This window comes from Vicia villosa, linkage group LG5 (assembly GCF_029867415.1).
Source record: "Vicia villosa cultivar HV-30 ecotype Madison, WI linkage group LG5, Vvil1.0, whole genome shotgun sequence".
Lineage (NCBI taxonomy): Eukaryota > Viridiplantae > Streptophyta > Magnoliopsida > Fabales > Fabaceae > Vicia > Vicia villosa.
In genome coordinates, this window is record NC_081184.1 from 23,207,285 (window position 1) to 23,213,375 (window position 6,091).

A 6,091-nucleotide genomic window follows, 5' to 3' on the forward strand; every position below is an offset into this window, starting at 1 on the left:
CACTAAAGAAGTCGTGTAAAAATAACTTGAGCCTTGCACTAGGAATTCTAGTTGACTTTCTCCATAATTTGGCTTTTGACAAGATAGAACTGCTTTACCCAAAGGCACAATATTGTGTTTCCCAGGTCATCATGTTTTGAGTTGTCATCAGAAGCTGGGATTCCACGTGCTGAGAAATCAGATTTTGATCCTTCAGAATCATAGTCATTTGCTTCTCTTTATAAGCTATTTAACTGGGTCAGAACCAAGTTAATTTTGAGCTTAATGATCCTGCACACTTAAACAAATGTTAGTATACCCAATTATTCTTTAAGTACTTTGTTATCATCAAAATCCAAGAAGTATGAATAGATTTTGTTCCAACAGAAAATATAATGTATGCATGGAACGGTATAATAAATTCCTCCATGAAAGAATTATATGTCGAATATGTAAAAAATTTCAGAACTGTGCATGTGAGATATCCAGATTTATTGAAATATGTTGAGTGCACTATTTTGCATCAGGTTAAAGAGAAGATTGTTTGTTCCTGGACCAATCAGGTTCGACACTTTGGAAATACAACAATTAACAAAGTTGAATCTGCACATGCTAGACTGAAGAATTTCTACGGAAATAGTAAAAGTGATTTTTGTCGATATTGGGACGTCGTGAATTAAATGCCCCGAAACAAAAATAATGAAATACAAACATCTTTTGGTCGTAGAATTACTGTGTTAGAATACTGATTCAAAGACAACATCCTTTATTCACAATTGGTTGGCAACATATCTCGAACGACATTGAATTTATTTTTCATGAAGCCAAACATGCAGATAAACCGGATTTAGATAGCTCAAAGTGTGGATGTACACTCACTATAAGAAAAATATATCTTGCAGTGAATTTTTCTCACCGTCGACCAATTTGTTGGCAAAAATATACATGTAGGTACAACTAATTTAAATTGTTACAATATGTGTCACGAAGTCCCTTTATTTAATTTTACATTTCACTTTATTCCCTTATTTAATAAATTTTACATAATAGTCCCTTAACAAAACTTCAGTTAACCAAATTGATTCTTTCTGTTAAATTTTGTCAAATATTTTCCTCTAGATACTTTCACTGCTCCTAAGTCTTCTGGCATAACTTAAAGACAATTTTGAAAATGTTTTCTCTTATCTAAGGGATTTGGAAAAAGATTTTTGTGTGTATGTACGTATACCCATATATTTTTATGGAAAAGCCCTTTGCTTTTACAAAAGGTCACTCATTTACTATTTTAGGAGATTAACTCCTTCTACATGCTTTTTGCCAGATATTATCTTTTGTTCGTTGACACTGCTTGAGATCCTTTGAGGCTTTAGATAAATGCTCTTTTTTTGCCTTCTTATTCTTCTTTTAATAATCAAGTTAATCAACCCACTTATCTTGGGTCCACATCTTTAACTGCTTAGGAACAATGATTGACTTATCAATAATTCTCTTTCTGGTTGACCTTATAGATATTTTTATAATTATCCTTACAGTAGTCATCATATTTGTCACCGTAGTTGTTGCCATAGTTGTTGCCATATTTTTCATCATATTTGTCATCCTCAAAAGATGATGCCTTAATTAAAGGTATATTACATGCAAAATAAGGTTCCACATTCTCCCATTTTTTGATGATGACAACACATCTCTTGGGGGAGGTGGTAAAAAAAAAGAAAACAATATATATTTTAGAGTGATAACACTTCCCATGAGTTAAATAGATAATATACCCTCCCCCTAAGAGTTTACTTCTCCCTCTTTGTCAAAATCAAAATGGGGGTAAAGATACAATTGTGAGAAAGTAAATATGCAAGCATGGGTAGTTTTGATATTTTTAAAGATATGCAAAACAAGGACAGTTTAAAAATTTAGGAAGATAAAAACATTATACTTATGTTTTTGCATGTTTTACTTAAGGTAAATATGTAAAATAAGCATAGGTATTTTTACTAGGAAGAAAACTTCAGACCTATATATTTTTTGAAATTTCAAAATATAAGAAAAGGAAATTATAGAACTTGAAATTTCAGAAGCAAATTTAAACAAGTACATGAAGGAAAATGCAAGGAAGGAAATGAAAGTAAAAAAAGTGAAAATATTTAACAACGTTTAGTTCGTCTCATCATCTTCGCTAGAGGCTAATGGAGAGATGAGGTTTTTCCTTGCCATATTCTCGATGAGTTTGTTGATCTTTTTATTTATTTTTCTTTGCTCCTCAAGGATATTTTTGTTGGAGCTTGATGGAGGAGTGTTTCTTGGTTCCCTTCTTATTGGTTGTTGGAGAACAAATTCTCCTTGTTGAAAATCATATTCCATTTTACTTATTATAGCTTATCATATCTTTATGTGTTCAAAGAGAGGTTCTTCATCAACAAAGAGATAGTTGGTGTAGTGGAGAATTTTGGTTATGATTTTAGCATAGGGGAAAATGTTGTTCTTTTGCTAGCATGTGATGAAAGATTGAATCTGCCCAGTTTTTGGAGATTTGGTTTTCTAAGAACTAGACAACAAGGACATATGCCTATGAGAAGGTGTTATATATAGTTGCCTTTTCATGGAAACAAGATTCGACTTATGGTATAGTGGATTAATCTAATATTTGGTCAAATGATTCCAACATTGAAGGGAATATGAATGATAGAGCTAGGATCAATGATGAGTGTGTGAGCAAGAGTATAAAATTCAAATTCATTACCTTCAAATTCCAACAAAGTCCTCGAGAGAGTGAGAGAGAGAGAGAGAGAGATAGAGAGAGGGGGAGGGAGAGACAGGGTGATAGGATGCTTTTTGACTTCTGAGTTAATGATCAAGTTTGTGTAGGTAAGGTTTGCATAAAACATCCTTACTAGATCAGGATATTTTTCCTTGGGTTTTTCAAGAACAAAATTTCTTGACCCATAAACATTAAATGCTTTCATGTAGGAGCAATCTTTGAAGAGATCCTTATCTAGATAGCAAGAGCTGAATAGTTTCTATCTGAGTAATTGAGGTTATAGTTGGTTTCTTGGGCTTGGTTTGAGAATTCTTCGGAGAAGTATGAGGATGAAGGTTGAGAGGAACAAGTTATTTTTGGAGCCATTTAGATGATGATGATTTGAGAGAAAAGAGTGTTTTTACGCAAGCATGTAGTAAGAAAATAATGGAATGAAAAGAAATGAGAATGTACCTTATTTTATAGCTTCTGTTTAATCAATTGATCTAATCGGTTAGGAACAATAAAATTTGTGATTTTTTGTTGCACGTGTCCATTATAACATTTACTCCTTCGATTATCTGTTGAGGAGTTGCCGAACGTTCAGATTTTTAATTTTTCAAGTGATTTAATCAATTAAGTCAACTTATTAAATTTTCCTTTTTCAGCTTCTCTTAGTTTTGAACTTGTTGATTATTGCTTTTAGTACCCCTATGCTTAAGACACTTGAACAAACTTAATTTTATGGATTAGAAAGAAGAGTAATTAATTAAAATAATTATGTTAATGGTTTTATTTTATTTTACTGATAATTTTCAACCTTAAATTTTACCTTTTAAATCAAGAAATAATTCTTGATAAATATTTCTCATATGGGAAGAACACCTTACGGTGTATCCTTCTCATCACATCGTTGGATGTGAGAGTCGATAAACCACCTTGAAAAATGAAAGGTAAAACACCATTATATAATTAAAGATTGAGTTCAATAGGACAACTCTCCCTCTTAAACTATCATAACTGTGATGCCAAACAACCAACCTCTTGTATATCAGGTTGATCAAAGAATCCCAAAAAGACTCATAATGGGAATTAGCTCCCACTGGAAGATCAAGATAGTTAAAATGGACATTACTCAATCTACTATGGGTAAAACCAAATGTTAACTCCAAAATATCAGTGTCCACATTAATATCTATAAGACAAGTCTTAGAAAAATTAACAAGGAGACTAGAAGGATAGATTTTATAAGTCAAGGATTCTCCATCAACGCTTCAATCTGAATAGAAGTATTATCAGTGTATAGAATGTAGGAGACTAATAAATCTGAATTCCTTAAAAAACATCCCAATATATTCCTTAAATTAACCACAAGAAGAAAAAGAAAATAAGTTAGAGGGTCACTTTGCTTCAACCATATTTTAATATTAATTTCTTGAGTCAGACTCCCATTAAATAAAGATAGCCATATTACTTGAAAAACACATGCACATATCCAAGCACGTCACTTATGATCAAAATCAAATTTAGAGTATATAGTCTTAAAAATTCCAACTAACCGAGTCAAAGCCTTTTCAAAATCCAACTTCAAAATGAAACAATCTTCTCAAAATCTGTTAGTAAGGTCCACTAATTCATGAACAATAACTTTATCAACCATGAGTCTCCATATATAAAACCTAGAATTCGAAAATTTAACTACTAGTTTATAAAGCAAGCTCACTAGTAGGGATGACGATGGGTCGGGTTGGGTGCGGGTTTCACACTACCCAAACTCGCACCCGAAATCGGCACCCGAACCCGAACCCAAACCCAAATACTGTTCGGCTGGAAAAACAACACCCACGCCCACACCCGTTAGATTTTGAGTTTTTTCACCCAAACCCAAACCTGTAACAAAATACACAAAATACATTTTTCCTACAACTTTCCACAATATTATATATATATATTTATATATATAAGCGGGTGTGATTTCGGGTTTCGGGTGCGGGTTTCACACTACCCAAAGCCGAACCCGAAATATCGGGTGGCACCTAAACCCGAACCCAAATCCAGTCAACTCGGGTTTTCACCCGTTGACTCGGGTTCGGGTGCGGGTGGGCCCCGTGGGTTTGGGTCTGGTTGCCATCCCTACTCACTAGGGATGTTAATGGGGCAGAGGCGGGGGATACATTTCCATCACAATCCCCGCCCTCGAATCTATTCCCCATCTCCGCTACTGGGGGATTTTATCCTCCATCCCTGTTTCCGCGGATCCCCACGGATTCCCAAGGTTCATCCGGAGATCCATAAACATGATTTTTTTTATTTATTATTTTAAACCTAATTAATAGTAAAAGCTTCAAAAACTAACCATAAGAAATTTAGAAATTGTTTTTTTATGATAAATATATTGTTTTAACAATATTTAATCATAATATTGAGTGTCATGAGCATCAAAATTTCAAACTAAAAAAAATTGAAATAATCATTTAGATCTCACTCTTTTACTAACAATACATATACATTTTAAATTTGTGTATAAGGTTAGTTATATGAAATGACAAATAAACTTACATATTATTAAAACTGTATATAAATTAAGGATATTACTATTTTAGGCGGGGCGAGGACTCCACGGCGTGGCGGATATTTCCCAGTGGAGAAAAAATTTTCCGTCTTTGGGACCCGAAGCTGAGAATCTCCACGAAGATCCCGCTAACGGAGGCAAATTGACATCCATAAAGTCCAAAAATAAATAGGCCAAAAATTTCCCAGTTGGATTAAATTACCACAAGTATTAATAATGAATTCTAAATATAATAATTATTACATTTAAGGACATGCTTCGAACTATTCCCATCTGGATTAAACTGCCAAAGTTGCCACTGCAATTGTGGGGGGCTTCTAGTTTGAACAAAATTAGAAGTGCGATAGGAGCTCCATTGGTTACTGATGAGTGCACAACGCACCAACTAAGGGTATTCTATGTTAGAACAAGATTTGTTCTGATCAATATTCTTAGTTTTGATGATAACAATGTATATGAATTTTGTATGAGATAATGTGGTACTCTAATACTATGCAATTTCCATTTCAGGAATTATATAAAGAGTATGCACAAAATCAGCGCAAGAAGCACTGACTCAGAAGGTTCAGCATGCAACATCAGAACATGGTCTGGCAAGACATCAAAAGATGGTCAAGCAGAATCAGAACATGGTTTATGGAAGCATCAGAAGAACTTGAGATCAGAAGCAGAAGCACTGAAGTTCTCACGGTATCACGCTCAGAAGCACTTCAAGGTCAGAAGACAAGAAAATGCTCCACACCAAGCTGTTTGTACTCTGATAAGATTCAAACGTTGTATCTACAAACATCAAATCAGAAGCAAGTACT